Below are 23,716 nucleotides of genomic sequence, written 5' to 3'. Positions count from 1 at the left end.
GCTTACAGGAAACTGAATATAGGGATGTGTACAATGTGATGAATTCAGACACCTAATTTATGTATTTATAGATGGGTTTCTATCAACATTTTACAGCTGTTTTCAAAAGACAACATTCAATTAGAGCATTAATGAAAGACATACATGAATCCTGGATTCCAGAGGAATCAAACTATAATGTGCAATGAAATGCTTAGAACAAACAGAGAAACAGGACTTATTTAATACTACAAAAAATAATATGCTGCCATGAGAAAAATGATTAAAAATAAAAAATCTCTCTTTAATGTCTGAAATGAATAATCCAGCTAATAAAATTAAATCTGCATGGACAACTGTTAAAAGAGAAAACAGGAAATTAGTTAATCATTACTTCCTGGAAGTAGCATGGACCGTTCAAGGAAGAAAGTGATAAGACTCCATGCAAGAAGCATACATACAGGCAAATCACAATTATCCCACACGCTGCTAAAGAAATTATGAATGTAATTAACTCCCTCACAATCAAAAACTCTCATGGTGTTGATATATCTTTGGTAAAGTAGGTACTAAATCCTGTTCTTCACATATATGCAATATATTCAGGCACGTACACAATACATCACAGTCATGGGGGATATTTCCAAACAGACTGAAATATGTAATTGGCACATTCCTTTACAAGAAACGTGCCAGGACAGATATTAATAATTAGTTACCAGACTCACCTTTTACCTCCTTCTTTAAGGTATGGTGCTGGGGAAAAGATGTTTTATTGTACAGTATTACAAGCTTAAAATTAATTATGGTATTGAATTAATTTTATTGCAATGTACAGTTTTTAAAACTGTAAATTAACATACAAAAAATGTCATATTCTATTTCAGTGATTTGATTAAATGGATACTTAATAAACCAAGATTATCTGAACTAGAACCATAACACACTTCTCTCACATTATGATACATAGTCAATCTCCGTTTGGTTTTCAAATGGCTCTCTCCCTAAAAATGCTATTTTAAATTCATGAATCATATTACATAAAATTTAAATGACAAAAATCATTGTCATTTAGTATTTTCTGTGTTTTGTCAAAAGCACTTGATTTTGCAGGTCACAGTGTTCTCCTAGAGCTGCTGAAATTACTGTTAACTGGTTTTCATCCTACTTAATTAAAAGAATGCAAAGTATGGCATTAAGAAACTCAGGGAGGGTACATAATGTAACAGGGATTTATTTATTTACTTATTTATGTCCTAAAATCTTTGAGATGCATGTATTATACCCCAGATTTTAAACAAAATTTCATTAAATTAAACATTGTTACATTGAATATTATTTGCGAGGGTCATTTTTATGATGTTTGCATATGCATGTTTTATAACAGAGAAAATTCTTTACTTGGGCATTTTATATAAATTTCTTATGTTAAATGGAATATGTTTAACATACAACAGAATGCAATACAATACACTTAATGCAAATTAGCATTTTGCAATCTCTTTTTTACAATACTTGTATGTATCTATTTTCCAGGAGAGAGCTTCTTGTCAGCAGGTGTGCAGTACCGTATATTTATGAAATTCAGTTTGCAAGATTCTATGATACTGAGCAAAGACAGTTTTCCAGAAGATATACAGTTATAGATTTTACAACAGAGAAAATTCTTAACATGGCTATTTTACATAATTTTCTTTTGTTAAGTGGGATATATTTAACATATAATAGTATGCAATACAATATGCTTAATGCAATTTGACACTTTTGCACTCTCATTTTTCAATACTTGTATGTACATACACTCCTGGAAATTGAAATAAGAACACCGTGAATTCATTGTCCCAGGAAGGGGAAACTTTATTGACACATTCCTGGGGTCAGATACATCACATGATCACACTGACAGAACCACAGGCACATAGACACAGGCAACAGAGCATGCACAATGTCGGCACTAGTACAGTGTATATCCACCTTTCGCAGCAATGCAGGCTGCTATTCTCCCATGGAGACGATCGTAGAGATGCTGGATGTAGTCCTGTGGAACGGCTTGCCATGCCATTTCCACCTGGCGCCTCAGTTGGATCAGCGTTCGTGCTGGACGTGCAGACCGCGTGAGACGACGCTTCATCCAGTCCCAAACATGCTCAGTGGGGGACAGATCCGGTGATCTTGCTGGCCAGGGTAGTTGACTTACACCTTCTAGAGCACATTGGGTGGCACGGGATACATGCGGACGTGCATTGTCCTGTTGGAACAGCAAGTTCCCTTGCCGGTCTAGGAATGGTAGAACGATTGGTTCGATGACGGTTTGGATGTACCGTGCACTATTCAGTGTCCCCTCGACGATCACCAGTGGTGTACGGCCAGTGTAGGAGATAGCTCCCCACACCATGATGCCGGGTGTTGGCCCTGTGTGCCTCGGTCATATGCAGTCCTGATTGTGGTGCTCACCTGCACGGCGCCAAACACACATACGACCATCATTGGCACCAAGGCAGAAGCGACTCCCATCGCTGAAGACGACACGTCTCCATTCGTCCCTCCATTCACGCCTGTCGCGACACCACTGGAGGCGGGCTGCACGATGTTGGGGCGTGAGCGGAAGACGGCCTAACGGTGTGTGGGACCGTAGCCCAGCTTCATGGAGACGGTTGCGAATGGTCCTCGCCGATACCCCAGGAGCAACAGTGTCCCTAATTTGCTGGGAAGTGGCGGTGCGGTCCCCTACGGCACTGCGTAGGATCCTACGGTCTTGGCGTGCATCCGTGCGTCGCTGCGGTCCGGTCCCAGGTCGACGGGCACGTGCACCTTCCGCCGACCACTGGCGACAACATCGATGTACTGTGGAGACCTCACGCCCCACGTGTTGAGCAATTCGGCGGTACGTCCACCCGGCCTCCCGCATGCCCACTATACGCCCTCGCTCAAAGTCCGTCAACTGCACATACGGTTCACGTCCACGCTGTCGCGGCATGCTACCAGTGTTAAAGACTGCGATGGAGCTCCGTATGCCACGGCAAACTGGCTGACACTGACGGCGGCGGTGCACAAATGCTGCGCAGCTAGCGCCATTCGACGGCCAACACCGCGGTTCCTGGTGTGTCCGCTGTGCCGTGCGTGTGATCATTGCTTGTACAGCCCTCTCGCAGTGTCCGGAGCAAGTATGGTGGGTCTGACACACCGGTGTCAATGTGTTCTTTTTTCCAATTCCAGGAGTGTATTTTCCAAGAGAGAGCTTCTGGGCATCAGATATGCAGTACCGGTATATTAGCAAATTCAGTTTTGAAGATACTGTGATGCTGAGTAAAAGCAGCTTTTTAGAAGATGTAAAGTTAGAGAATCTTTTTTAATGATATGGTGTTTGTTAGTGGTCTTTAAGTGAATTGGCAGTCAATTAAACAGTTGTGATCCTGAGTGATATATGCATAGGGTGGTACCGGCATAACAATGATTTCTGTATGTGCCACTATTTGACCTTGTATGGTATTCATGTACATGTGATCCTGAGTGATATACGCATAGGGTGGTACCGGCATAACAATGATTTCTGTATGTGCCACTATTTGACCTTGTATGGTATTCATGTTCAGTTATATTCTGAATAAATACATTTTCCTTTTTTAGCATGCTCTTTTTTACATACATGACAACCTCAAGTATAAAAATATGTGACAGGGCTAGGATCCTAAGTTCTTTAAAGAATGGTTTACATGAGTTTTTGACTATTGTATTTCAGATAATAAGATATTTTGAAGATGAAAAATGTCAAAAAGTTGACTTACTTTTCCTACTTTCAGTCACCATTGTATTATGATATCACATTCTGGGATAACATGTAACAGAGAATAAAGTGTTCATTGTGTGGATGTATGTAATGATGGTAATATGTTGTGCACACTTTAGAATATCTTCTAGGCATTTTTTTTTTAAATAATTGGGTATACTGACAACAACCTCACAGAAAATTATTCCCTTATAAGTTTACTGTCAGTCATCAGTCATAGTTCGAAAACAACAGTATAAATGTAATACTAAAAGGAGAAAAAGCTGATAGTGGTCTGTGTTAAGTTGAATGTGGGTTTGAAGTATCAGATAAAAACAACAGCTATATCTACATCTATGCAAGGCACCAACAGTGTGTGACAGGGAGTACTTTTGGCATCATTAACATCACCCATTCCTGAATGATGTGTGGGAATAATGACTGTTGAGACACCTCCGTATAAGTTCTGGTTCCTCTGGTTTTTTTCATCATATCATTTTGTGGTATGTGTATGGGAAGAAGCAGTATGTTGCTCAAGTACTCTTGTGTTGAGTGGTACTTAAGTAAATAAATCACTGAAATCAAAGTGAACTAGAAATTAGGATATAAATGAAAAACTTGGTTTAGTTTAGAGAGTTACATACTGGCATTCAGCGGGCAAAACAGCAGAACAGAAGAGACAATGACCATGAAGTCAGCAAGTTCCACATAAGCGGGCGCTGTCGATTCAGCCGTCAGGGCATCGCCCGACCGGCTCACGTGTTTCTCAGTTGTCGTATGTGAGCAAAGGCCCTCGCCTACATCCCAAGAGCCAATGACCGACGTAAAGAAGATTCTTCGAGAAGCTATTCAACGTGACAGAAGAGGCAATGACCGGCTCATGTGTTTCTCAGTCGTCACGTGTGATCAAGGGCCCTCGCCTACATTCCAAGAGCCAATGACCGATGTTAAGAAGATTCTTCGAGAAGCTTTTCAACGTGACATAAGAGGCAATGGCCGTGAAGTCGTTCACCTCCAGTGAACTGAAGTGAATAAATACGCGAGACGCAGTGGGCCAGACAGATGAAGATGGAGACGGAGACGGAGACGAAGACGGAGACGGAGAGGAGAGACGAAGAAGACGAAGAAGTTTTCAGTCAGTTTCGGTGCTGAAGACCGTCATGCAAGAAGAGACTGCATCATGCACAGACGCACCAAGTCCACCGCTGTAATGGAATAGCAAGCAGCAGCCGCGGCGCCAGAAGACAGAAGTTAAAAGGTATTTGAAGTCTGGTTTTTACATACCCGGGTGACTCGTGAGGACGGGAAGGAGACGGCCTCACATCAGTAGTCACCTGTGAGCTGGGATGAAGACCTGACAGCCGAAGACTGGCAAGCGGGAGTCCGTGGTTCGAGTCCGCCACACTGGCCTTCCCCCGCTGCGCCGCTCCGCTGGCCGATGCAGAACACACGCGGCCGCTTAGAGAAGAGAAACACTGGGACGCGACACCCAAGGTATCATCCGATGCACGATTTCGCTCGCAATAATTAAACGGGCCACCTCGCGCTGCGCGTCTCCAGTCAGCTGGGCGAGACGGCGACACGAGATACACACCGCTACGTGTAATCAGACGCCGCCGCCGCCGCGGCTGCCGCAGCAGAAGACTTCACAAACGACACAGCTGCCGCTCTCCGAACCAGAACATCCCGTAAGATACAGTTGTACAAATCTTCAATAAAAGTTATCTTATGTAAAAATGATGTTTCATTCGACCTCATACCCGAGCCAAGGAAGAACCCACCCTGCCCACATGTTGTTAAGAGAGAAAAGTTAAATTATTTAATATTTTCACCCTGACAGAATGCTTTAGAATGCTCATCCTGACATTTGACTTGCATCAAAAGAGAAAACCCAGTTATATTTAGTGAAAGAAGTGTCACATTTAGTAACACAATTGTTACATTTGGTATCAGAAGCCGTTTTAGTTGTTACATTTGGTGTCAGAGAAAAAACCCTTGGCTCAATATGAGGTGTGAATGACAGTCACTAAAGGTCCACAGTTAGTATTGTTTAATGTGTGAAAGGATAGAGGTTTGCATAGCAGTCGTAATATTTTCTTTATTTAGAAGTGTATTCTCTCTCATAATTTTAATAATTTGTCGAAAATATTTAAACATCTTTTGAATTCATGTGGTAATATTGTGTAACTACTAGTTTGTAAAATGATGACACGAAATCATACAAAGTCAGAGTCAGCACCACAAGCGGTTTCTACTGAGGAAGCTATTCAGATCTTAGTTAATCAGATAGAACAGCTTAAAAGTGATAATAATGCATTATTTAAACAGTTGAGTGAGGTTAGGCAAACCAGTTCAATCCCTCCCACCCTAGATTCCTCAGCAGCAGCCTTAGTAACTCCTTTTTCAGGTAAACCTGGCGAGGACATAACAGCCTTTTTTGATGATTTAGTAGTAGCTGCAAAGTTAGGATCATGGTCAGATGAACAGCTCTTACAAATGACAAAGTTAAGATTGACAGGAGAGGCTAAAGCACACGTCTTATACCATGAAGAATTACGGAATGCTCCAACATTTGAGGAATTGAAGAAAGGATTGCTTAAACGTTTTCAAAAACAGAACAGCTGTAGATTTTATAGGGAACAATTAAACACTATCACTCAGAGGCAAAACGAGTAGTTAGAAAGTTTTGTAGATAGGATTAGAAAAGTTAATATTAACATCTATCAGTTGACAACTAGTGATGAAGCAAATAAAGTTATTTTACAAGAGGCAGAAAATAGAGCTCTGGATACATTTTTACGTGGGTTACCTCTTGAAACGTCCCGTCGTGTCAGAGCAGAGTTTCCTAAAAATTTAGCGGAAGCTGTATCTGTGGCGACAGCTTTTGAAGAAATTGACATTGCCACCAGATACAAGGAGAAGCAAAATATATTTTCAGCAGGAGTACGATGTTTTAGGTGCGATCGACAGGGACATATAGCAAAAAACTGCGGACAACCTCAATGCACTAATTGTCAAAGAATAGGTCACACATTCAAGGAATGCTGGTCTAAGAAAGTTTTTGGAAATAGAAATCAGTTAAACTCAAACGGGAATGCCGGAGCCGCCGCCAGGCGTTCCCAATAAAATTTCATGCCATTAAGGCGAATGTGAAGGCGGAATGCTGGTTATCTGCTACCATACAGGATACTAGTGGATACAGGCGCAAACGTATCAATAGTAAGTAATGAATGTATTGGAGAATAGAAATATGACCCTCCAAGGTATAGATCGAGTGGAGTAGGAGGAGGTACAGTGAAGTCATTAGGATGTACATCATTGATTTTCTATATTCACGGTGTACAATTTCAGGAAGATGTAGAAGTGGTAACAAAAGTAACTGACGGGTACGACGCGATCCTAGGACTGGATTTCCTGAATAAACATCACGCTAAAATCGACCTCAGACAGCAAACTGTAGAACTTAGCGGAATAGTGTTTCAGCTAGGTGACACCGCTGCAAAGGGCCCTCTGCCGCAAGATTTCCCTAACCGGAAGGCGAAATCAACTATACTGCGTGCAACGTCCTTGAAGGTTGATTCGCGGGATCAGATACCATCTGGCTCAGGAAAACTTTTCTGGATGACCGTTGACCCTGAAGTACCTACAGATACAGTGTGTCTAATAGAGCCTTTAGAGGGAAATGAGGAATTAGATGTATCACATTGTTTTGTACGTAGAAGTGTTGTACGGGTTCAAGACGTTGAGGGAGAAAGAAAAGTACCGGTACATATTGACAATTTCGGAGTGGAGGACAAAGAGTTGCATAAGGGAATATTTGTAGCTACAGTCAGTACTTTTGAAGAAGAAGATTTCATTTGGTCAGATATTAATGATGGTCAGAAACCTGACGCCTATAAAACCGCATTACGCCAGAAGATTGAGCATTTGAAAGGAAATGATAGAGACATGATAGAAGCAGTTTTAGTTGAGTTTCAAGATTTATTTAATGCAGAAGGTCCACTGCCAGCAACAGAAATCACACAGCATAGGATCCCAACAGGAAATAGCCCCCCAGTTTATAGGAAGCCTTATAGAGTTGCGCATCACTTACAGCCAGTACTGGATGAATTTATAGAACAGCATCTAAAAGATGGAATTATAGAATATTCTGATTCGCCTTATAATTCAAATATCGTAATTATTCCAAAGAAGTCTCCCAACGGTACGAAACGATATAGATTTTGTTGTGACTACAGACACCTTAACAAACAAACTATCTCAGATGTTTATCCTCTTCCAAACACTACAGATATCATTGACAGTTTGGGTAACAGTAAATACTTTTCAACAATCGATCTACGTAGCGGATATCATCAATTGGAAGTTGCTCCTGAAGATAGGCATAAAACAGCATTTTCTACCCCTGGAGGCCACTGGCAATTTAAAAGAATGCCTTTCGGTTTGAAAAATGCACCAGCAACTTTTCAAAGACTACTCGATGGAGTATTGCGAGGACTCAAAACTCAGCAATGTTGTATATATCTAGACGATATTATTGTATTCTCCAAAGACATTAATGAACATGCTGTGCGTCTTCGTAATGTTTTCCAGAGACTTAGAAAAGCTAAATTAACATTAAATATGGAAAAATGTAGTTTTGCATTGACAGAGGTTACATACCTAGGGCATGTCATTAGTGAAAGAGGAATTAAAACAGATCCTTGATTAATTTCGGCAGTTAAGGACTTCCCAACACCACAACGCGTTAAGGAGGTACAAAGTTTCATTGGTCTCGCATCGTACTACCGAAAATATGTTCAAAATTTCGCTGAAATTGCCCGACCCTTAACCCAATTATTGAAAAAGGGTGCAAAATTTCATTGGTCTGAAGATTGTGAATTAGCATTTCAAACCCTTAAAGATAAGTTAACACACAGTCCAGTATTAGCCTATCCAGATTATAATAAAGAATTTATTTTATCCTGTGACGCAAGTGGTCATTCAGTAGGAGTTGTTTTGAGTCAGAATATTAATGGCGCGGAACACCCCATAGCCTACGCTTCGAGACAACTAACAACAGCAGAAAGAAATTATTCCACAACGGAGAAAGAATTGTTAAGTGTTATTTATGGTATCAAATACTTTAAATGCTACTTGTATGGTAGGAAATTCAAGGTCATTACAGACCACGCAGCTTTAAAATGGTTGCTTGGATTAAAGGATCCATCTAGTCGTCTTACCCGTTGGGCCCTATGTCTTTCCGAAATGGATTTCGAAGTTATCCATAAACCAGGCAAAAAAACACACGAATGCAGATTGTCTAAGTCGGAAAATAGCACTTTTGGAAGCAACAGGCCGAGATACTGAGGACTGGAGAAAGGCACAAGATGAGGATACAGAATGCAAAAAATATGCAACTCAAAAACAATTTTGCTTTGAAGATGGTGTATTATGCCGTAAAACAAAACTTGGACCGCGAATTGTTGTTCACCTACACCTTAGACAAGAAATAATGGCAGAGGCCCACGAACATATACTTGCAGGACACGGTGGACAGCGGACAACCGAAAGACGTGTAGCAGAGCGATTTTGGTGGCAAACCAGAAAGCAGGATGTTGCGCAGTACGTTCGTAATTGCATTGCGTGCGCACAATGAGCTGAACTTTCTCGTTCAAAAATACCCTTACAGAGGCTCCCCGAGGCTTCATGTCCATATCAAATCTGCGGAGTGGATCTCTACGGGCCATTTCATAAAACACCGGCTGGTAATAAGTATGTCCTTACAATTATAGATCACTTTTCACGCTATCTAGCTATGGTGAGTCTCCCAGATCAGCAAGCGAATACAGTTGCCCAAGCTTTAGTTAACAACTGGATACTTAAATTTGGCGTACCTGAAGCTATTATCACAGATCAGGGATCTAATTTTATGTCTGAATTAATGAAACAGCTTTGCCACTTACTAAAAATACGTAAATTACGCACAACTCCGTTACACCCTCAGTGCAACGGGCGCACAGAAAGAGTTCATCGGACAATTGGCAAGATGCTTAGTTATTATATTAACGAACAACATTCTAATTGGGATACGTATTTACCAATAATCGTGTCGGTATACAACGCTAAAACGCATGAAGCAACTGGCATGTCACCTTATGAAGTGGTCTATGGGAGAAAAATGTCGTCCCCTTTTGATGTAATCAGGCAGAAAAACGGAAAAGTCAGAGAAACAGTAAAAGATTTCAGTCGAATGATGAAGGTTCAAAAATCTAATACAAAGGCTTTGGAACGACAGGAACGATTAGGTAATACCCAAGCTAAATATCCAAATTACAAAATCGGTCAGTGGGTTATGCTTTCAACTCCTTACATAGCGAAAGGAAAAACGAAGAAATTTGTAACAAACTACAGAGGTCCTTATCAAATTATTGAGATCACGTCACCAGTCAACGTTAAACTGCAACTGCCCACCCGAACTACCATTGTCCATGCAAGTCGTTTAAAACCTTTTAAGGGCGCTCTAGATGTAATTCCTTCTACAATAGTGTCTGCTTTTCCGAAGGGTGGAAGAAGTTCCCGTAAAGGAAAAAGAGTGGCCACGCCAGCACAACATACAGACATGGCACCATACAATCTTCGACCAAGAGTGCGAATGTCCTAGTGGAATCTCCGTAGACTGTGGATAGTATACATATGTAAATAATTAATAAATGATAATGGTTTCTTTTTTAAGAAAAAAAAGTTGAACGTAGAAACATGTAGATCTTGTAGTTAACAATGTATTCCTTCATTTCTTTGTTTTTGTTTTTACGAGATTGGTAGGTTCATAACCATGATGTTTGCTTTTTTCAGAAAACGCCATGCAAGCATTTCCTACACAAAACCTATCCTACCTCAATTACTCCCTTGACAGTTCCCTTCTGAAGTCATTAGATATGTTCATAAATTCGCAGCAAGGCAAAATTGATGCCAATTTTATGATGAAACATGTCTTAAAATTAATAGGTGAACACAAAACTAAAATTATAATCCTAGGAACAGGTATATCTGGAACCTTTGTGTTGGTGTTTCTGCTTTGTACAGTTTTCTTTTATTTAAGACGAAAAAATAAGCCAAATAATAATATACCACTTCATCAAATCCCTGTTAACTGGATACCACACTCTTAACTGGTGTACTTCAGTAGTTACGTTTGAGCATTAGTGTATTAATTTTGTTTATTGTACTTCATTCTTTATTAAACAGACTCTTGTTAAAATAAACAATACTGTAGAAAAGATATCTTGCATTCATATAGGGTTGATTAAACAGGTGTTCCTATGTAAATTTCTAAGTGAATAATCTATTTTTTGTTTATTCATTATCACCAAGATTTGTTACACTTATTATAACCATTTATGTGTGAACTATGTGATTTATGAGCGTACAGTGCTTTAGTAAAGTGATAAAGTATTTTCAACATACTTAATGTGAAGCGTGTGTAATCTTCTAAGTCGAGAGTTTTCATTGCTTATGTTGCTTTTGCCGTGTGAAGAGTGGAGGAATGTTGAGTGGTAAATTCGAGGGCGAATTTCTCCGAAGGGTGGAGGAATGTTGAGTGGTACTTAAGTAAATAAATACTGAAATCAAAGTGAACTAGAAATTAGGATATAAATGAAAAACTTGGTTTAGTTTAGAGAGTTACATACTGGCATTCAGCGGGCAAAACAGCAGAACAGAAGAGACAATGACCATGAAGTCAGCAAGTTCCACATAAGCGGGCGCTGTTGATTCAGCCGTCAGGGAATCGCCCGACCGACTCACGTGTTTCTCAGTTGTCGTATGTGAGCAAAGGCCCTCGCCTACATCCCAAGAGCCAATGACCGACGTAAAGAAGATTCTTCGAGAAGCTATTCAACGTGACAGAAGAGGCAATGACCGGCTCACGTGTTTCTCAGTCGTCACGTGTGATCAAGGGCCCTCGCCTACATTCCAAGAGCCAATGACCGACGTTAAGAAGATTCTTCGAGAAGCTTTTCAACGTGACATAAGAGGCAATGGCCGTGAAGTCGTTCACCTCCAGTGAACTGAAGTGAATAAATACGCGAGACGCAGTGGGCCAGACAGATGAAGACGGAGACGGAGACGGAGACGAAGACGGAGACGGAGAGGAGAGACGAAGAAGACGAAGAAGTTTTCAGTCAGTTTCGGTGCTGAAGACCGTCATGCAAGAAGAGACTGCATCATGCACAGACGCACCAAGTCCGCCGCTGTAATGGAATAGCAAGCAGCAGCCGCGGCGCCAGAAGACAGAAGTTAAAAGGTATTTGAAGTCTGGTTTTTACATACCCGGGTGACTCGTGAGGACGGTAAGGAGACGGCCTCACATCAGTAGTCACCTGTGAGCTGGGATGAAGACCTGACAGCCGAAGACTGGCAAGCGGGAGTCCATGGTTCGAGTCCGCCACACTGGCCTTCCCCCGCTGCGCCGCTCCGCTGGCCGACGCAGAACACACGCGGCCGCTTAGAGAAGAGAAACACTGGGACGCGACACCCAAGGTATCATCCGATGCACGATTTCGCTTGCAATAATTAAACGGGCCACCTCGCGCTGCGCGTCTCCAGTCAGCTGGGCGAGACGGCGACACGAGATACACACCGCTACGCGTAATCAGACACCACCGCCGCCGCGGCTGCCGCAGCAGAAGACTTCACAAACGACACAGCTGCCGCTCTCCGAACCAGAACATCCCGTAAGATACAGTTGTACAAATCTTCAATAAAAGTTATCTTATGTAAAAATGATGTTTCATTCGACCTCATACCCGAGCCAAGGAAGAACCCACCCTGCCCACATGTTGTTAAGAGAGAAAAGTTAAATTATTTAATATTTTCACCCTGACAGAATGCTTTAGAATGCTCATCCTGACATTTGACTTGCATCAAAAGAGAAAACCCAGTTACATTTAGTGAAAGAAGTGTCACATTTAGTAACACAATTGTTACATTTGGTATCAGAAGCCGTTTTAGTTGTTACACTTGGAACATACATTCCCAGAATTTCAAAAGTAGACCTCTCCATTGTACATAATGCATCTCTTGCTGTATCTGTCACTGGAGTTTGTTGAGTATATTTGTAGCAATCATTTTGCAGTTGAAGCTCTTTTGTCCATGTTTGCTTTAATGATATGTATGTTTGTGGATGGGGTCTGCCTTTAGCAAAACACAATTTTTTTTTTATATCCCAAACATGTTTCACTGCAGTTGCAGCATCATTAGTGAGCTTTTATTTTATGGCTTTTTACCACATGGTGTGGTTTTCCTGATGTGTTATGTTTTTACAGTGACTGATTTCTTTCACAGTTTGTCATGCTTTCTGTTTTCCTCATCTTCTTCACTGTGAAGTTCTATATATTGAGCTGACACTGTCACTGTTTACCTGCTGTAAACTGCTGTTTTCTGTAACTTCGGTGTCTCTTATATTAGTTGGACCTGATAAGAACTCTAGATTGAGGAGAAGTACTCAAGAATCATTTGAACAAGTGTTTTGTAAGCCACTTTCTGTCCCAGATGGATTCCATTTCCTTAACATTCTTCCACTGAGTCTCAGCCTGGCATCCAGTTTTCCTACAGCTACTTCTATGTAGGCATGCCACTTTATGTCACTACAGAAGCTTACTCACACGTATTTTACATTTTTTACTGTTTCCAGTGACTTTTTGTGAATTGTATTGAACAGTAATGGATATCTTCACTTATTTATGCACAATACTTTCCTTTTATTTTTGTTCAGCGTTAACAATCAATTCCTGCACCAGTTACTGATTCTCTGCATGTCTTCCCACATTTTACTATGTTCATCTGGCACTGCACTCTTATTGTAGACAACAGAATCATCCACAAATAGCCCCTAGGGATTTCCAACATTACCATCTGGGAGATGATGCTTTAATAACTCAGGTGTATTGGAGTGCTGTGGTAGGGAAGGAATTGGAGATGGTGTTACAAAAAAATGTTGCTTGGTAGTAGGAATGAAAGAGGAGAAAGACTATCAGAGTTCTTCAGTAAACTTCAGCTGGAAATAGTGAATATACTGTTCAAACATTACAAGAGGTGATGGTATACATGGAAAAGACATGGGAACCGGCTGGTGTGGCCAAGCAGTTCTAGGCATTTCAGTCTGCACCCACGCGACCGCTACTGTTGCAGGTTCGAATCCTGCCTCGGGCATGGATGTGTGTGATGTCCTTAGGTTAGTTATGTTTAAGTAGTTCTGAGTTCTAGGGGACTGATGACCTCAGATGTTAAGTCCCATAGTGCTCAGAGACATTTGAACCATTTTTAGACATGGGAAAATAACAACTGGATTACATCATATTGAGACAGAGATTCTAAAATGAGATATTGGATTGCAACACGTATGCAGGAGCAGATATAGAATCAGATCATAATTTAGAAATAATGAAAATCTAGCTGCAGTTTAAGAATTGTCTGAAGCAACCAATGTAGAAAGAAGTGGAAGACTGAAGTACTGAGGAACGAGGAGATGCATTTGAAGTTCTCTAAAACTGTACATACTGTGATAGTGAATACTACAACAGCCAGTTCAGAGGAATGTGCATCTCTAAAAATGGCAATCTGCATGATTCAGAACAGCTGTGTTTGTAGGAAGGATGGGAACGCTCCCTGCAATATACTGGAATGTTACATTCCTGTAGCCCCCCTGGGCTCAACCTTTACTAGTCCCTGTCCTCCACCTACCTATACCTTTCTCTGCTTCATCTCCAGAAATACACAGCTTTCTACCCCACTAATGCACCTATTAGTCTTTTTCCCCTTCTCTAGTCCTCTCCTTTTCCACTCCCCTCCCTGATTCCTTTACGCTTCCTGATTGCACCCTGCCCTAGCAGCCCATCCTGTCCCCACCACAGCCCTGGACATTTCCACAAACAGCACTGCACCTTCCCCCTCTCATACCCTGCTGTCACTTCCCTGCTTACCCCAGCCTCCTCCTTACCCACATCAGAGACAGATTGCTTTTCTGATCAGGTGCAGTTGCTGTACGCAGTCCGGCCACTGTTGTTGGAGAAGGTGGTCATATGTGTGCGAGTTATTCTTGTGCGAATGCGTATTTTCTACTTTAGAAATAGGACTTTTGGTCAAAAGCTTAAATGTATAACTGTGTTTTTGTTGTGGCTGTTGTGACTCAGTGTCTCATCTACATTGTGAAGGGCAGATGGGTGTGAGAATTATACATGATTAATGTAACACTTCATTCATACAAGTTGTTCACAGGAATAATATAATAAAGAATGGAAAAGAAAACTGAGGATTAGTTAAATGATAATCAGTTTGGCTTTAGTAAAGGTAAAGGCATCATCGATGTAGTTGTGGTACTGCATTTGATAAAAAGTGAAACTTGATGATAAAAATCCAGGCATGTTTATAGGATCTGTTGATATAGAAAAAGTGTTTGACAATGCAAATTGGTGTAAAATGTTAATAGACATAAAATACTCAAATGTATAAGAGCCAAGAGGGAACAACACGAATGGAAGACCAAGAAGGAAGTGCTCATATTAAAAAAGATGTAAGGCAGGGATGCAGTCTTCCTACCCTATTGTTCAACCTGTTCATTGAAGAAGTAATAACAGAAATAAAAGAAAAGTTTCAGCCTAGGATTAAAATCCAAGGCAAAAGGATATCAATGACTAGTTTTGCTAAAAAATTGGTGTATTCAGTGAAAGCAAGAAAAAATTACAGAAAATACTGAATGGAATAAAGAGTCTATTGAACCCAGAATGTGGATTCAGAGTAAACCAAAGACAGACAAAAGAATTAATGAGTAAGATAAATGAGATTACTGAGAAACTTAACATCAAAATTAGGGACCACAAAGTAGATGAACTGAAGGAATTCTGTTACCTTGGAAGTAAAATAATGCATGACAAATGAAGGACAACATAAAATGCAGACCAGTACAGGCAAAGAGGGCATTCCTGGACAGGAGAGGTCTGCTGGTATAAAACACTGAAATTAATTTGAAGAAGAAATTTCTGAGAGTGTACATGTGGAGCACACCATTGCATGAAAGTGAATTTTGGAATTTGTCCAACAAATAGCTGAGGACTTTGGGTATAATGAAATGCTTACCAACTTTACATACGATGAAAAATTCTTAGTATTTTTATTGAGGTTAGTTGACAAAATTTTAAAGTGAGTACTGGTAGTAATTAAATACACTAAGCAATAAGTAAAACAATATTAAAAATGTGAATGCATAAGATGTTGATTTAAATAACTACTAATAGTAATAGGGACAAAGGTGTCCATGAGTTATCAACAAGAATGATGTTACTATTCGTTTGGAATGGCTGATGAATGTGAATCACTTCTCTGTCCTCTGAATGAAGTGGGCAGAGAGTTTGTGTGACCTTGCTAAAGTCTTTGACTGCTTGGGTCATAAAATTGTACTTTGGAAACTAAAATATTATGGCATTAACAGTATCACTCTTGCAGGGATAGAGTCTTACTTTCAAAATAAAGCAGATGGTCTCATTAACAAATTGTATTACTGTCATGAAACTAACCTCAGACTTGTTCAGTATTGAGACCAACCTTGTTTCCAAATCTGTCATTTGGTACAAAAGGCAGTTCAAAAACAGTAATGTTTGCTGATGGCTCAGACATATTATCAAGTGTCCAAACACAAACTTGGCAGGTACAGCTCAGATACTAGTCAAACAGACCTACACATGGTTTACAGTTAACAGTCTTTAAGTATTAATTTCACAAAGACTGATACAACACAGTTTCAAACAAGCAATAATGAACTGTTAGCATTAGAAATAGACATTAATGGCACTCATATACCAACAGAAACTGTTTGCATGAAATTGCTTGGGGTTCAATTGGGCACAAATTAATGTGGAGTAGGAAAACTAATCAAGAAGCTCAGTTCAACAAGTTACATCCTTCCAAGCATCTCTCATTGTGTTGACTTAAAGACAAAAGTTTTGGGTTATTTTTGGTAGTTTTATTCCATGTTATCCTATGAAGTTATCTTCTGGGGCAGTGTACCCATGGTAAATAAAGTAGGGCTATTTATATGGCAGCAGCAAGCAGTGATAACACTGTATAAAGCAGATAACGACGTTTCTTGTAGAAACCTTTTCAAGGATCTTGGAATTCTTGCACTCACATCCCAATACATTTACTTCTAAATGGTTTTTCTCATTGATATTAAAGATCAGTTACAGCTGATCTGTGAGGTACGCAAGTCACTAAAATAATCTACTAGAGTTTAAACAGTAGAAATTCCAGGTAGGAATATCAACAATGTAAGAAAATACCGTAAAGAGGACATGTTAAGTTGCAGATAGGCACAATTAAAAGACACTTACATTAAGATTTCCAGCACACTCTTCATCAGTAAAAGAGTCACACACAAACCATTTACACATGTAAGCAAAAGCATACCTCATGCACAGGACTGCCAACTCCAGCATCTGGAGCTAGAATGCAGCCTGAGATGCCGTGTTGTGTGTGTGTGTGTGTGTGTGTGTGTGTGTGTGTGTGTGTGTGTAGGCTGTGGCAGGAAGCTTCATGTAAATGTCTTTTCATTGTGCCTGTCTTCTAGAGTTCACATGACTTTTGCACTCTGGTAGGAAGATATTCAACAAACTCCCATCCAACACAAAGCAAGAAATTGGAAATCCATGCCAAATTAAAAGAAAATTGAAAACATGTCTCTTTAGCCATTCTTTCTGCAAATTATCTGAATATTTATATTCAGGGATTGAAATGTCCTGTAGCTGTACTGTAAGTAGCAGTGTTCACTGTAAAACTGCAAATGAGATTGTAATGTACTGTAAATAGGATGCAGCATTTATAGTTGCAGATTTTTCTTTGAAAAATACCTTTGTAATCATATAAATATTAAGGTGCTAATAGCCTATCAACAGCTGCTGTAGGGCTGGCAAAATAAAACTGACCCAGAAAATATATACAATGGGACTCGTATTGGATTGACCCTTGTTAATGAATGTTGCCTAATATGCTGAAAATGGCAACTGTTGACGTCAATGCTGCACTGTGCTAGATTTATCAGTCTGTGAGACATGTACAGCACCTCTGCCTGTGGAATAGAAACAATAGTGTTTTCAACATTTTGCAGGAGCTACTCCAGCATATGAGTATTACACCTGTCCCTTCAGTTTTCCTCAGGTGATGGAGGTGCCCTGGAATTTGTACTGCCTCTGCTGATTGCCCTCTCCTCACTAAACACCTCAAGCACTTGTAACAAGGCAGTGTATGTTGTTACTTTGTCTTGTTGAAATTATCCTTAGAGTTGCTCATCTTCTGTGAGTTTATCCAGACACGGATTAAATAGTTTCTGGTCAAACCGGTTAGCATTAACAGTTTGATGAAAAACTTTGTTTGACACCAAACACAAAGGCCAATCTTGAGGTTAAGCAATGGCTGTTCTCAGAACTTCGGGATTTTCTGGTGCATATTTATTTATTTATTTTTATTTTAATTATCCATCTGTTGACAATAAATATTGTATGGATGTTGTCAAGGGTACATGTAAGCCATTTCAAAGAAATGGGACACAAACATTGGTCACTTCAAATCTAAACTGAAGTCATACTTGGTTCATCACTGCTTTTACACAGTAAATAAATACCTACAAAACTAAATTTTTGTGTGTTTACCCAATGTAGTCTCATTCAGAAGAACATTTGTATTTTATCTCTCTGTATATAGTGTAACAACATTCATTTAAGTATTCATCATTAATTGATATATTAATGTGTGTTATTATGTACAAAGGTATATTATATGTAAAACTGTTAATATTAACAAAAAAATCCAAATATCTCTTGCACATTGTGCAGCTGTAGATGAAACGGATCAATAAATCAAGTCAAAAAACAATATATACGTAAAAAAGTACAAAACAAAATAATACAATGAAGTTAATAATAATACAATGAAATTAATATAGCCTATATACATTCCTGCTTTTTATTTTAAATGCATAGTCTGTTTTTCACAAGGCTTTAGTTTTGTCCTCCCTAAACGGCAAGTCCTTATGTACACAACACTGCTTAAGTATATATTTACATCACACAACAGCTGTCCTTTAAGTATGTAAATGTAATGAATGATTAGGTAATGAATGATTAGGTACAGATAGAGTATTTTCCATTTTGCCTTTATAAGTATCACCAGAAAAAATTTATTGACCTACATAGTCCTTTACAGAATAAAAACATTGTTCTACTAGAAATTTTCTAAATTCTGTTTTAAATTTCTTATCATCTTCTAACTGCCTGATGTTGACTGGCAGTGCATTGTACAGTTTTGCACCGATATGGCTCACATGCCTTTGTGTATTCGTTCTTTTTGTTTGCTGAGTATGGAGTGCTGCACTATTACGGGTATTGTAGTTATGAAAGTCGGCATTTGTCTGAAAATCTGCAATGTGGGTCCTGACATACAATACACATTTGTATATGTATAATGATGGTATAGTAAGTATTCTAAGCTTTTTGAATATGGGTTTGCACTGTGTCTGTGGATTATTGTGAGTTACTATTCGAATGGCCCTCTTTTGTTTTAGGCGCCCTGTTGTGGAACCCCAAAATATTATTCCATATGTGGCAAGAGATTGAAAATAGCCGAAATATGCCATTCTGGCACCCTCTGAAGTACAAACATCTGCAATAATTCTGAGGGCAAAACAGGCTGAATTAAGTTTCTTTGCAAGTTTTATTATGTGGTCATTAAAATTTAAGTTTTCATCCACATGAATCCCCAGCAATTTTGTGGATGTCACTCTGTCGAAGGCTTTGTCATTCCACACCAGATCGAGATTTACATTTTGACATCTTTTCCCAAACTGCATATAATTTGTTTTATTTACATTCAATGTCAACCTGTTTGCATTGAACCAAGAGTGGATGTAATTTAGTACTTTATCAGCAGTTGTTGGTAGCAATTGCTTTGGTGCACTTATTATCACACTAGTATCATCTGCAAATATTATTGCTTTGGCTGCATCATCTGAGATGTGAAAATCATTTATATAGACAAGAAACAATATTGGCCCTAGGATGCTGCCTTATGGTACTCCTATTTCTACATTTTTTGCCTCTGATACTGAATTTATTTTGTGGTTGGAGTAAGTTGATATCAGTCCTACAACCTGTGGGTGTTCTATGAGTTCAGATGAATAATAGACAGCTAATGAAGGCTGAAAGCAGTTATGATTGTGTCATAAAATGTGATTTTGTCAGGAATAAATGAAAGTTCACAGCATGTTAGTAATGGATCTCCTTTGATAGAATGTAATTCTTTCAAAAATAAATAAATACTATGTTAGATGTTCACAAAATTTTCAAGTGATTCCTTGTCATAAGGTATGAAATCTCTCTCTTTGCAACATCTAAAACAATCTGCAGCAATAGTTGGAATGATATTGTTTAGCTAGATTAAATACTTCTATTTTTTTCTGCGCTACTGACTGGTTTTGCTGTTTATGCCATTGCCAAGTATAACCAGTGGTTATAGGGTTAAGAAAAGACCCTTTTTTAGGGCAGGGAGGACAGAAAGAAAGCAAATTTTAAGAGAGGTTAGAACTGAGACAAACCTTCAGTTTGAGAAAGAAATCAAAAAACATAATTCCAGCTTATTACATCAGCATAAACAGCCATTGGTTAAGAATTTTCAACTGTCAGCAGATATTTTAACTCCACCCAATGTGAAATGTCAGCTATCTTTATTGCATCAAAATATTCGAGGACTGAGAAATAAAATTAATGAATTAACTATCTGCATAGATGAATTAGAGTCTTCAAACCCAGCTGACACAATCTGCCTCTCTGAACATCATGTGACCACTGGTATAAAACTTTTAAGTGTTACAGGGTTTAGGTTAGCATCTCACTTTTGTAGATCAGAAATGGAGAAAGGAGGAGTTGCCACATTCATCAGGAACTGTCATAAATTTAAGAACATAGACATTCATAAATTTTGCCTAGAACAGCACATGGAAGCATGTGCAACAGAATTAGAATTTCACAAAAAATCCTTCATAATATTAAGTGTATATCGAGCACATGCAGGTAACTTTAATCTGTTTGTCAACCACCTTGAAGCTGTACTGGCCCATTCAACAACCAAAAACAAAGAAATAGTGGTTGCTGGTGATTTCAATGTAGATTTCCTTAAAGACTCTCCCAATAAGAACTTATTTGAGTTAGTAACACTATCATTCAACTTAATTCCCACTGTAAAGTTCCCCACTAGGATAGCCACTTGTTCACAAACAGCCATTGATAATATCTTTATAGAAAAGTCCAATGAACAAAATTATATTACAAAACCAATAGTCAATGGCCTCTCAGACCATGACATGCAGTTCTTTCTGTTAAATGTTAATATTGAACAGGATATAAAATCTGTTAAATCTGAGCTCAAGAGGGTAATCAGTAAGCCAAAAATTGATTATTTTAGGACACTCCTCAGAGACATTCACTGGACTGATGTTTACAGTGCTCATGGCATGAATGAAAAATATAACATTTTTGCAAATAAAGTGATTACCTTATTCGAACACTGCTTTCCCCCAAAACTCACCAAGGTTAGAGCAAAGTCTACAAAGAAGCCATGGATTACTCGAGGAATAGGGGTATCTTGTAAAACAAAAAGAAAACTGTATCTGTCAATCCGAAACATTTCCAATGTTGATGCTATAGCACATTATAAGAAATACTGCAAAATATTAAAGACTGTAATATGGATGTCAAAGCAAATATATTACAAGGAAAAGATAGTCATATCAGATAACAAAATAAAGACAATATGGGATATAGTGAAGGAGGAGACCGGTAGAACCAGACATGAAGAGGAACAAATAGCATTAAGAGTAAATGATACATTGGTTTCAGATGTGTATAGTGTTGCAGAACTTTTTAACAAACATTTTATAACTGTTACTGAAAAGATGGGGTTGTCAGGTTCGGTAGATGCTGCTATGGATTACCTTAGACCAGACATTTCAAGTAACTTCCATAATATGAATTTGACCCTCACTACCCCAACAGAAATAATGCCCATCGTAAAATCTTTAAAATCAAAAACATCTAGTGGGTATGATGAAACATCAACAAAGTTAATTAAAGAATGTGATTCTGAGCTAAGTAACATATTAAGCTATCTGTGTAACCAGTTGTTTATTAGTGGAATATTTCCTGAATGGCTGAAATATGCTGAAGTTCAGCCACTGTTTAAGAAGGGAGATAAAGAAATAGCATCAAATTTCCGTCCAATTTCACTGTTGCCAGCATTCTCAAAAATTTTCGAAAAAGTAATGTACAGTCGTCTTTATAACCATCTTATCTCAAATAACATACTGTCAAAGTCACAGTTTGGATTTCTAAAAGGTTCTGATATTGAGAAGGCTATCTACACTTACAGTGAAAATGTGCTTAATTCATTAGACAAAAAATTGCAGGCAACTGGTATTTTTTGTGATCTGTCAAAGGCATTTGACTGTGTAAATCACAATATCATTTTAAGTAAACTAGAATATTATAGTGTAATAGGAAATGCTGCAAAATGGTTCAAATCTTATACCTCTGGCAGGAAACAAAGGGTGTTATTAGGAGAGAGACATGTATCAAGCTATCAGGCATCATCCAACTGGGAACTAATTACATGTGGGGTCCCACAAGGTTCCATTTTGGGGCCCTTACTTTTTCTTGTGTATATCAATGACCTTTCATCAGTAGCATTACCAGATGCCAAGTTTGTTTTGTTTGCCGATGATAACAAACATTGCAATAAATAGCAAATCAAGTGTAGTCTTAGAAAGATCAGCCAATAAAATATTTGTAGACATTAATCACTGGTTCCTAGCCAATTCTTTGTCACTAAACTTTGAAAAAACACACTACATGCAGTTCAGAACTGTAGAGTATATGTCTAACATACGATGACAAGAAGATAGAAGAAGTGGACAGTGTTAAATTCTTGGGATTACAGCTTGATAATAAATTCAACTGGGAGGAGCACACCACAGAACTGCTGAAGCGTCTTAACAAGTCTCTGTTTGCAATGCGAATTTTGTCAGACATAGGGGATATAAAAATAAAAAAGCTGGCATACTATGCTTACTTTCATTCCATAATGTCATATGGGATTATTTTTTGGGGTAATTCATCAGGACAAGCTAAAGTTTTCCGGGCACGAAAACATGCAGTGAGAGTTATATGTGGTGTGAACTCGAGAACATCCTGCAGAAGCCTGTTTAGGGAACTAGGGATACTAACTACTGCTTCCCAATATATTTATTCCTTAATGAAATTTGTCATTAAAAATATATCACTTTTGCAAACCAACAGCTCAATTCATGGAATCAATACTAGAAATAAGAATAATCTTCACAAGGATTTAAAGTCACTTAGTCTTGTACAAAAAGGTGTGCATTATTCAGGAACACACATTTTCAATAACTTGCCAGCAGCCATAAAAAGCTTAACAACCAATGAAATTCAGTTTAAGAGAAGCCTAAAGGATTTATTGGTGGCCAACTCCTTCTACTCCATTGATGAATTTCTTAGTAAAACCAACTGATTTGTATATAAGTACAACATAACTTCTGCACAATTTCAGTGCAGTAATGTGTTCATTGAAAATTTGTGTGTCTGTGTGTGTGTAAGTATAATCTAACTTCTGCACCATTTCAGTGCAGTAATGTGTTCATTGTAAATAAGTATTACAGTAGTTGTATTACATGTTTATTACCTTATAAATAAATAAAAAAACTTTTTTATTTTAAATTCAGTGCATTAGTATTTGTAAAATGACTCTTAGTGTTCATTAAAAAATGACGATCATTCCACTTGGGACCTGTGGAATGGTACATTAGCTTATTTGTTTTAGTTGTAAATATTTGTCATGTATTGTTGTTTTTCTGACATGTTCCACATCCTGGAGGAC

This window comes from Schistocerca nitens, chromosome 6 (genome assembly GCF_023898315.1).
Source record: "Schistocerca nitens isolate TAMUIC-IGC-003100 chromosome 6, iqSchNite1.1, whole genome shotgun sequence".
In the NCBI taxonomy this organism is placed as follows: domain Eukaryota; kingdom Metazoa; phylum Arthropoda; class Insecta; order Orthoptera; family Acrididae; genus Schistocerca; species Schistocerca nitens.
The sequence above is the reverse complement of the archived record's forward strand: the minus strand, read 5'-3'. Positions refer to the sequence as shown.